This window comes from Micropterus dolomieu, linkage group LG20 (genome assembly GCF_021292245.1).
Source record: "Micropterus dolomieu isolate WLL.071019.BEF.003 ecotype Adirondacks linkage group LG20, ASM2129224v1, whole genome shotgun sequence".
In the NCBI taxonomy this organism is placed as follows: Eukaryota; Metazoa; Chordata; class Actinopteri; order Centrarchiformes; family Centrarchidae; genus Micropterus; species Micropterus dolomieu.
In genome coordinates, this window is record NC_060169.1 from 24,412,166 (window position 1) to 24,423,520 (window position 11,355).

The 11,355-nt window shown below is 41.6% G+C and overlaps 1 protein-coding gene across 1 annotated transcript in view; it reads left to right on the top strand.

Annotated features, from left to right (window-relative positions):
• Nucleotides 1-11,355, top strand: part of greb1 (growth regulating estrogen receptor binding 1) — an 87,224-nt gene continuing 75,869 nt past the window's right edge. Inside the window, exon 1 of the mRNA XM_046033180.1 lies at nt 1-38. The gene's annotated coding sequence lies outside the window, so the exon portion shown is untranslated. The remainder of the gene's footprint in view (nt 39-11,355) is intronic.

Below are 11,355 nucleotides of genomic sequence, written 5' to 3' on the forward strand. Positions count from 1 at the left end.
AGGAGGCTGGGCAGTCTGTCATATCGCTAATGTGATAGGTAATGCCCCGAGGACACACACACACACACGCACACACAACGGAGTGACTCTCTTTCTATCTGTCACTCCTACACACACCTCAGTTACTCCATCTCCACCTGTCTCAATCTCCCTCCCACATACACATGAACAGTTTGTCATTTTTCTCTTCATACACACTTCTCTGCTCTTGAAATCACTCACACACAACAATTTATGCACTCAATGTTTGGCTGTGTGGCGTTTTACTGCAGGTTAATAATGAGAGGAGAGGTGTGTGACCCTGTCAGAAGTGTGAGAAACTGACCCAAAGAAATCAGACAGGGCCGAGACTCCCCCAACCCTGAGGGCATGAAGTGTGTGTGTGTGTGTGTAAAAGAGAGGGGAAGAAAGTGTGTGTGTGTCCATCCCCATCTTCCCATGGATGACATGTGTGGGGTCATTTACATACTATTACCTTTCTATTGGATATGAGGCACCACACACACATAGATTGGTGGATTGGCCTGGTGTGATGCCCCTGTCAGATGTCAGGATGCAGATGGGATGGGATGGAGGGGTGTAGGTCACGTCTGTTCCCCTCCCTCTCTCTCTCTCTCTAACACACACACACACACACCTGTCTGGCCCCCCTAAGTTGCCCAGTTACTAAGAGAGTTGTCAGCACGGCTGTGTGAGGCTTCAACTGTTTGACATCTGCCAGCGACCCCCCAAAACACACACATAAACACACACACACACACACACACACATCTCCCCTACCACCTCATTTCAGAACAACAGAGCATCTCCCAGTGATCAACATTTAGACACAGTCATCACTTACTGGTCCCAGCTGCCAACACACACACACACACACACACACACACACACACACACAGGAGAAAGAGTGTGAGAAAGAGATTGAACCACACACCTGAGACAAGTTAGGAAAGAAAAAGAAAAGAAAGAATAAAGCTGTCTGTCCCACTGTGTGTGTGTGCGGTGGGCGTGTGTTAAGGTTTTGTTTTTCAGCATACTTACACTCAGAGTGATAGAGAGACAAGCCTCCAATTTTCCACTTTTATACAAGATAATGAAGCTGTCATCTCAGACAACTTCATTGGATTGGTGCAGGAGCACAGACTGCTGCTCAGGGACACACACCTACATAAGCACACAACGCTGCGAGTGATCCCCCTGGCCCCCGTTAAGCATATGTCAAATATAACCATGTATAGAAAGTGAGATTGTGTGACATATGTACAGCTGGCTGAATGGCAGAGACACAAAGCACCAGAGCAACACACGCACACACACATGCACACCCAGCTCATATCTTTAACATGCAAACAGACAGACAGCCCTGATAGCGAATAAAATGAAATCAACCTTGAATGGCGAAACCCTCTGTGAATACTTGTCTCCTCTTTACAAGTCAATTTCATATCCTGTAGCTCCAGACAAATCTAAAGAGATTTGGTAACAGTGTGGAAACAGACGGAGAGGAATAAAAGGGGTTACAGAGAGAAAGTGAAAGAGAGTGTGATAGACAAAGAGGGAGGGAGACCTTGGTGAGAGCTTGGATCGTATGTTAAATTGGGGTGAAAAAGTCTTAACAGTACCACTAATTCATAACTACAACTGCAATGACTTCTACCACAAGATTAGATAGGGCTGGTATTCTTTCAGACAGCTCAGTGGGTTAAGACACATGACATTATTTAATCATGTTGTGGGTTTGAGGTCTTTGCCGTTTTGTCAGGCTGTCAAAATGAATAACTATTTGCCTTTAAATGGCCGGTGTGTCTTTTAGCGATGGGTAAAATAATCCTGTGAAAAATGGTGAATAGTGTGACCATCCAACCTTAGTTGGATATAGGTGCAGGACAAAAAAAACACCGAGAAAGGGAAAGGAGAGGCTGTCCACACTGAAATTTCCAAACTCGTTTTGACCTGCAAGGTATATAGCAAATTCATAAGGGGGTCATTTTGTATCATGTGACCCTTTAATTGTAGGTGGAGTAATTTTTTGTCGATTAGACTGTTTTTTGTTCACAAGAATGTTTGACGGTGCTGACGGAGACCTTGAAGGTTGAGGTCAGAGGAGGGGGGGGGCGAGGTTGATGGGTCAACAAAACATCAGACTTTAATATAAGTGACCGCAAGTCATGTTTCTGCCTAAACCTATCCATAGCCCTGTCACATCATAAGACAGATTTCTTTTTCCATTTGGAAGGCAATGGCAAATGATATGGCCCTGCTGATAGCGGCGTGAGATCAGAAAACATTTTTATGTGTAGTTGTAAAGGGCAGCTACAAACGATGTTTGTGGTTGGAGGATTTATAACAGTTCTCCAACAATGAACTACAGTGCTTTTATTCGGTCATAATATATTAATATTTAGGTAAAATACATTATTATGTATATGAATGACATCATATTATCTATTATAGTAAAATGCCTTCATTCCAGGCTAATTATGAAAATTAGGTACTTTACTGTAGTATTTAACATTTTAAAGGCAGGGTAGGCAAGTTGCATCTGAAACACTTCTTGTCGAATTTTCAATTTTCAGTTTGTTGAATTGTCTTTATACACCAATGCATATTAAAAAGTTAGGTGCTCTGAAAAAGAGAGTATAAAAATCGGCTGTCTGTAGTCCTCTCAGGGCTGCAGTAAACACAGCCAATCATTGCATTCGGACCGAATGCAATGATTGGCTGGGTGACTTTCACGCTTCCTCGCTGCCATGGCTACCAGCCGTGCTGCTACCTGGCTGCTACAGGAGCTGCCCCTGTGCGCGCACCCGGTAAGCTCTGTCAGACCTGACGAGCGAAGCGGTCAGACCGGTGGAGGTAATACCTGCGTGGCTTTTCAACGATAGTGATTGACAACTATTTCTGCTGGACAGGTAATCTGGCTTTTATCATTTTGATGGTAATTTGTTACTTTCATCGCTAGCAAACGTAGCTACCTACTTAGCATACAGCTAACGGTAGCTCCGAGTGCAGGCTGGTGTAGGAGCCAGAGTAGAGACGATGAATTATATCTAGCTGTAGGTGAGCTGGAAAATAGCAGCGCAAGCTGTGATTTCCGACGCTAATATTAGGTAAGACAATGTAGGTGTAGACTGCGCCGGTTTAGTTATTCACCATCTAGGTTTATTTTAATACTATTTTTATACCTGTCTTTACACCTTGTATCTAATCTGTTTGTGTAATTATCTTGTGTCTGCAGGCGTTGTTTATCTGTATGTTACTCTTTTACAAATGATTTAGCTGTGTTTGAAGTTATGAGAAAGACATTTCAACATTAGTATACATAAACAATGATGGCTAAAGGTCCCCAAGTATCTGTGTTTCTGGTATATAAGCTACCTATAATATAGTTTGACATTGTTCGTAGCTAAACCTACTGTGTGAAAACCTTTTACTGTAATTGGTGCTGTTATGCCATTACTTATTTTACCAGAAGTAAAAAATCCTGTATGTTTTATTTCTACTGCGCCCTCAGGTCACCTGCAGTCTTCCAACACCCTGTGCTTCTGACCAGTACACTGATCGGATCATGCTGGCTGGCCTGGATTACAACCACCGTGTCCACAGGCCAGCCAGGAGAAAAGCTGATGACACAATTCAGTATGTTGCATTATGAGTACTCTTGTGCATTTTACTCAATACATTTATAAGTGATGAGTCAAAAAATATTAAACAGTATGAGGAATACAGATAGATGGTGCTGACTTATTGTTATTGATTGCATTTTATGTGGAAATAGTTTACTAATTACTCTATAAGAGAACAATGTCAGGTGGGCAAAATTTTCTCTAAGCTGATCCTCCTTTCTGTATTATCAGGTACAGCAAGGTGTACAAAAAAAAGTCCAGGAAGTGGAGCTTGTACTCATTGAAGGTGGAGAAGGACTACAGTTACATCGCAGACCACCAGAGTGCCATCCTCCTCCTCCGGTTGTCTACTACTGAGGAGATGCCTAGAAGCAGAACCAGGAGACCTGATGATCCCCGTCAACATGGGGTTCAGTCAGGTGTCCCTGCCCCAACTGTGTTGCTAGCAAAATATAAAACAAAAAGTAATATGGTTGGTTTTGAAATGTGGTAATTATGTTAGAGAGGTGACTGTGATATATTTAATCATCTCCACAGCAGCGATACGATGCTATGAGTAAAGTCTGAACTGTCTTCATAATCAGTCGATACATCTGGACACACCTTGTCTCTTCCTGTATATACTTATTTTTATTGATTTTTTTAAAAAATGATCTATTTGTGATTTAGGTTGTAGTTTTAGTGGTATATAATAAACAAGTGTTATATCACATTTGGATATCATTATTTCAGACATAAAACATAAATGTAGTTGCTTGATTGTTTATGCTTTATCATTTTCAATGTTTTATTTAAAAAAGAACGAAAATATTATCCAGAACAGGGAACAATATCTTTGTATTTTCTCTACCCTCCTTGGCATAAAAAGAAAACAATGTACAGGTATTCATTCACACAGTGGAGGGAATTATTTGTGTAGCAGTTGGTGACATTACATCGTACACCCTGCTAGGATTAAACCTCTGTATTGTCCTGGTGGATCAGGAGAATAGTTGCATATCTTCCAGAAACAGCAACTTTGTATCACGACTCTGTGACCAAGTGCTCCACATTGCCACGCTACGAACTGTCTGTTACTCTGTCCTAGTTCTGGAAGATCAGCCTTGTGTGGTGCATGGAAACACTGTAGTCTGGATATTGGCCACAGTCCTCAGATTCTGGCCTGTAAAGGAATATATAGTTGTTAGAACCCCAAATTGGAAAGATCGGTGTAATAGGACAGAACATTCATCAACATGATCAGATATTTTTATTGAACAGGGTTTTGTTTTTCTCTAACAGGACTTCTATGTCCACATTACACACCAGGTCAATGTACATGACACAGATGAGCCGATGGCTGAAGCAGAGTTGTAGTTAGTTGTTGTAATCAGTAAACAATAATAAAAAAGTAATAACAATAGTGATGGATTACATTTAAAAAGCACTTTATTTTTGACAATCAAAGGGCTTAGGGGGAAACACCAGAGAAACTTTGAGACAAGTACACTGGGAGATAATAGACTAATATTAAAATGTATATGTATAGATATACCTGTTAATATGCTGTTGTTGGAGCGTGAAGCTTGCACCTCGTCCTCCCCGTTCTGCCTCTTCTTCCTCGGACCCCGGCACCCCTCCCTCCTCTGCTTTGCCTCGACCCCGGGCCTGTCCCGGTTTGTGCTTGGCTCTGAGGTGCAGTCCTCATCAGAGACAATAATGCTGTCACCATGGAAGCTCTAACATGCAAAACAACGTACATGTTATGAGTCTTACACGAAATACACGTTCGTGTAGTGTAACTGATGGAAACAGGAAAATGTGTATCAGCCTGTTTTTAGCTTTGCCCAATGTTCCCGCAGCTGTTGGCACAGCTACCTGTTGCTAACAGTTATCTAGCCAGCTCATTACTGATTACTGGTCTTTTTAAACCTATCCAATATTAACATGCTAGCTTGATAGTGAGTACTAACAGCCGGGTTAGTTGTTTATTTTCATAATGATAAAGTTAGATGTTTTCTTATCCCTGATGTGAGCCGCTGCTCTCTGCTCGTCACACTGTCCTCGTCCTCCTGTGGTGTCGGCAACGCGCGTTCACGTGTTTTGGGGGCGTGGCTTTGGAAGGAGCCCAGAAGGGATTGGGTGGGAGTTTCTCTGTTGGATACTTTCAAAATCCAGCAGTTTCTGGCTAGTTTCTCAAACTTACCTACCCTGCCTTTAAAGAAATCCAGTGATGCAGTGTTATATTCCCATAAAGGAGGACTTGTAAGAGATAGATTAATAAATGAACGCTCCAAATCGATGCCACCAAGGCCAGGATATCCTAAATTTAGTCCTTAGTATGCTCCAAAAACACCTACACTTCCCATAATGCTTCTTTACCGCAGTCTATTCCACAGTCTTTCTGTTAAAAATGTAAAAATCTCTAAGTGAAAATAACCCTAATGGCATGATCAGGTTATTTTCCAAGACTTGAGAAATTGTATTGAATTGTTATATTGTACTGTTTTCACAGCCTGAGGAGTACTCCCCATGAAGAGTGAACTGATCTTCACCTGTAAAATCAGTAGAGGGCCCCTTTTATGAGTTTAAATAAACCTGCATCTTCATCTGCACATCTGAATGAATTTAACTGTCTCTTTTTAAAATCTGGGTGAACAAAACACAATGAAAAACCTACAAAGAAAAAGTAAGAGGCAACATAGAAATGCAAAATGAACGTCTGTTGTGTGTGAATGACAGCAAATGAGGAAGGCAGTTAACTTTTTTTCATCCGATCATCCTCATACCCACTCATCTCTGTCTATTCAAAGAAAGGCATAATTACAGCTTTGAGTATTTAGCCTCATAATTTACTTGTTCTTTCACATTATTTACAACTCTCTCTCTCTCTCTCTGTTTCTCAGCAGGGGTTCACCCCTATAATCTAGTCTGTTAGGTCCAATCCATATTCCCAGTTATTATCACTCTCATTTGCTTATTAAGTGCTCCCTTGTTTTCTTCAAATAAAGTTATAATTAGAGATTTAGTGTCGGCAGCTTGAAATACTATCTCCTCTTTATGGAATCTTGGGTGGGATGAGATAGAACCATGTTTTATCATACTCGAGGAGTTAATGAGGATGTGCACAGCTTGATATTGTGTTTGTATGTGTGTGTGTGTGTGTGTGTGTGTGTGCGTTTTCTAATTATGTCTCTGCGACAGCTTTCTGGCCTCCAAAATACCCAAATACTGCGTACCCTCTGTTGTTTTGTCTTCACACTGATTTATGTTAATGAAGTCAATCACAAAAGAGGGAATATATAAGCTTGTGCTTTATATATTGCTTGAGATAAAACCATTTCAGCCACATTGACTTCATGCTTCAACATTGTTTTCCATTTTAATTTTAATTTCTTACAAATACAACCATTATGGGCAACTAAAATGGATTATAGTGCACCACATAATGTACTCTTTAATAGCTTATTTAGCCTAAATTACATTAATAGGAACTGGGAAGACTCATAACTCGGCCAGCGTTCGAGGCTTTGAATACCAATCACCATGTTTCCCGAGGATGATCCACTGATCCATTCATACCTTCTTGTGACCCACCCTGTGGGCCCAACCCTGTCTTTGAGAAACAGCAGAGTAGAGTACATTAAGACACGCCCCAGCAACACACTGATTACATATGCTAGCTACGGTAATGAGCTGAGCTGGACAGTGGAAGACTGCTGCTGTTTATGGCAACTCATTATCTGGCCCATTGACCAGAACTGTTCTACACATCATAGAGCCCCGTGTCCTCTACATCTACGCCACCATCATTCTCTCTCCTTATCTGGATGAAGGGGAGTGGGGCTGTATGTGTATGTGTGTGTGTCAGTTGGTGGTTGGTTGAATGGACTGGTGTGTGTGTGTGTGATAGGTAAGATGTGGTAGTTAGATGGATAAATGAAGGGATGAGTGGATAGATAGAAGTGAAAATGTGTGTGTGTTTGTATTCATATTTGCTTTCGTGCGTGCGCACATAATGAAAAGTAAGATGATTCCTAAGCTAATGATCTCACACCCGCACATGCAGCATTACACGTTCATTTGAGTAATATTTTGTGCCGTTAGATTCATTTAAGCGCGTGTTTGTGCATTTCTGTATTCGATTATACACTGAAGTGTCTTACTCAGGAGCGTGTGTCTGTGCGCGTCTGTTGGTGCATGCGCATGTTACTATGATCGCCTGCCAAAGTAAAGTGTTTGCCGCCGAGAGAGACAGGGGCGCTAAGCTCAAGGGCACATTTGTTTCAAGCTAATGATAGAATGTAAATGGAGCAAATTTCCTCTGCAACAGAAGCTCTCCCGCTCAAACACACACACATTCATACTTTCCGGCGCGCACACACACACACACACACACACACACACACACGTAAGGACACACACTTGTTCTCGTGCACACACGCACATAGCGGCATCGTGTTGATGGAGTGCAGAATCTCATTACACATCTAATAGAATAAGTGTAGTGTGCGTATGGGGAGAGGAGAGGAGCAGCCAACCTGATTAGCCTTATCACTTTATTATGCCGCTCTGCACGCAGCACACAGGACAATTGCATTAGAGAGGAGCAGATGAGCTGAAGGCAAGGAGAACTCAGCAAACACAGGCTTAATTGATTCCTCACCAAATTAGCAGGGACAGGTGGGGGGGCTCACTGGCTGCATGGCTGCTTGACTGACTGGATGCTTGGTCGGCTGCTTCACCGAGTGGCTGACTTGTTGACTTGTTTGGTGGTCGGTTGACTGAGTTATGGCAAGAGTAGTTGACTGAGTGATTGGTTTACTGACCGGCTGGCTGCCTTAGAGGCCTTCAGTGGAGCTGAAGGTTGAGGAGAACTAATTAATACCTCACCGAATTAACTGGGACGGGTGAGGTGACAACCTAATTGAACTGCTGACTGTCTTTAAATAAATATAATGAAATTCAAATATCTTTATATGGAAATAATAATGGAATTACTTACCAGCTATCGGTAGCTATAATCAAAATGTCATTCCAGCCCAACTCCCCAGTTATGAGAACTAAGACTAATAGTAATTTCCTGACTGGCAGTACTTTAATAGAGTGCAAAATCCTCAAAAAGTGGCCCATATTCATGATTCTCTGTCTTTAATATTTTGTGGCAAGAAGTTAGACCTGTACTTTGTTAATTATGTTCCTGTTAGTTCCTGTGTTGAAACCTGGTTGTCGGGTGGCGTGTGAGAGAGGGTGGGGGGACTGGGTGGGTGTTATGTGGTGTGGGAGGAGGAAAGAGCGGGACACGCAGGACACAAGGGGGAGAGAGTTTGTCTTTGTCTCTGTAGGTCCCCCCGGGGGGATGTGGGATAGTGGAGGTTAATGAATCTGATTGGTTGGTGGGAGTTTTTCTGCTGGTGCTGCGGTTTGCACACTCGCAGGGCTTCACTTTTTTATTTCACCAACTTTGGCTTTGGCACAGCGCAGCATGAAGGGCAGAGCGGCAGACAAAAGGCGTGCAACATTGTACTGAAGTTGTGGAATAGGTTTGATTCTGTAGAGGCGCTGAATTAGAGGTGCAAAAACATACAGTTTACACTTACTTACTTACTTACAAACTAATAAACAAAGTCAATGACATAAGGCAAAGAACAAAATGTTGTACCAAATTAGTTAGATCTGGCAATATTTTTACATTATTTAAATTTTTTTATTTCACCAATAAAATATACATAGCACAGCCAGTGACATGAGAGAAGTATTGTGTTTATGATAAATAGAGTCTTCTTTCCTCCATCTTTTATTAGGATCAATGTAACTGTGGTGTTGATTTGTATTTTATGTGTTTACTGTGTTTCAGCTACAACTCTCCAAATACACACAAACACTGGGCCACATGACAATTTGGATCAATATTTTGGAATTTGGAATGTTATTCTGAAATGCATAAACTGAAAATGTTCTGAAATGTTTTGTATTTGTTTAGATTTTTATTAGAAATTTAGATAAAACCAGTAAAAATGACAGGCATCATGGAAGTCCTTGAATCTGTCTTTACTAATATCTGCCTACATCAGATAGCTTTTTGACAACTTTGAAAGTTGGCTGTCCTTTAACGGACTACACCTTTGCATAATACAAATATTACATTGTTTGGACAACTATGAATTTAAGTTAATGCTTCATATTTTCTGTTCAGCATCATCGTGCCTTTTAGGTAAATATCCAGAAATCAAAACGCTTCCCCAAAATCTCTTAATATCTATGGAGATAAAATATAGTATATATTTGAGCATTTGTAGTCAAAATTGATGTTGTAGATAACTGCACCGGTGATTCCTGTATGTCTGAGTATAGTCATCATGTGTTATGCATTGTTCAACTCTCTCTAATTTCTAATAATCTTGCAGGGAAACAACTTAAACAATCCTAAACTAAAGACAGATCAAAGTTTGTGTATGTGTCTCAACATAGTTAGGCTATATCTTGGCATGTAAAGCAATGTGAGTCTGCACACACAAGTGCATACATTTCATCCATGTCTATGTGTACGTGTATGTGTATATGAAACTGTATGTGTGTGTGCTAATGAGAGTGGGGGGGGGAGCGGGCCGTCGCAGCAGTGCGTCCTCTGCTCTCCCGGCAGGTCACTAGCGACAGATGTTCTCAGCATATGTGGCGAATTAATTAGCCGCTAGTAAACAGAGGGGGCTGCCGCCATGAGCTGCCGGTCTGTGCCGCCGCCGAGCCGCAACGGGCCGCCTTTTGTCCAAATTCCTCTTTTCTCACCATCCTCTGGTAGATAGTTACAGGGAGCATCATTCTTTTTGATCAGTGGACCCATAATGAGTAGGGGCCACGTGTGTTTGAGTTTCCAGAGGGGCGGTGTGAGTGTAACTGTGCGCACATGTATGTGTATTCTGTGGATCAGCGTCTCATGAGTTTGGAGCCAGACGAAGATCACGACTGTGTTTGTGTGCACATGCATGTGTGTGTTTGTATGTCAGCACCCCATCATTTGGACATGGCAATGAGCCTGTTTTTGTGATGAGAGATCCCCTTGATGACCTAATTGGTTGACTGAGGTGCATCTGTGTGTGTGTGTGTGTGTGTGCCAGGGCCTTGCATTCCCAGAACTGGGAATGTTTTCACAGCCTCGGAACAACTTGGCTGAGACTGGAAACACTTTGAGAGCCGTTTGGATAAACACACAAACACACACACATACACACACACACTGGAAAGCACACCATGTTGATACACCTGGACTGGATTTGTAACCCTAAAATTAGTAATTTTCTCACCACCAAAGTATTTGAGTATGTTCATATTACACTTTATCAAGCAGTCCATGATAACAAACGTGTCACATTCACTGTGAATCACTGATGACTGTAGGTGGAGTAAACTCTATGTCAAATAAAATTTTTCAAAGTAAAAGTCAAACTGTAAAACTTTCTTTTTTTTTTTTCTTTTTTTCTTTTTTTAAACCTGTCCTGCCCAGCAGCCTGGTATAAAGTATGATGTACTGGATACCATATTGTGCCAGACAGATTTTACTTTAACAAGAGAGTATTAATATACTCCTTTGTCTGTTTTATTATTTATTTAATTATGTATTGATTTTTCATCGGGCCGGACAGGGGGGCAGACACGGGGATGGGGGGGCACAAACAGACAGCACAGAGAAAGGACAAGACCTGTAAGAGAAGGGGGATGGAAGGTGGGGACAACAGGGAAAAGCTGTGGGAAA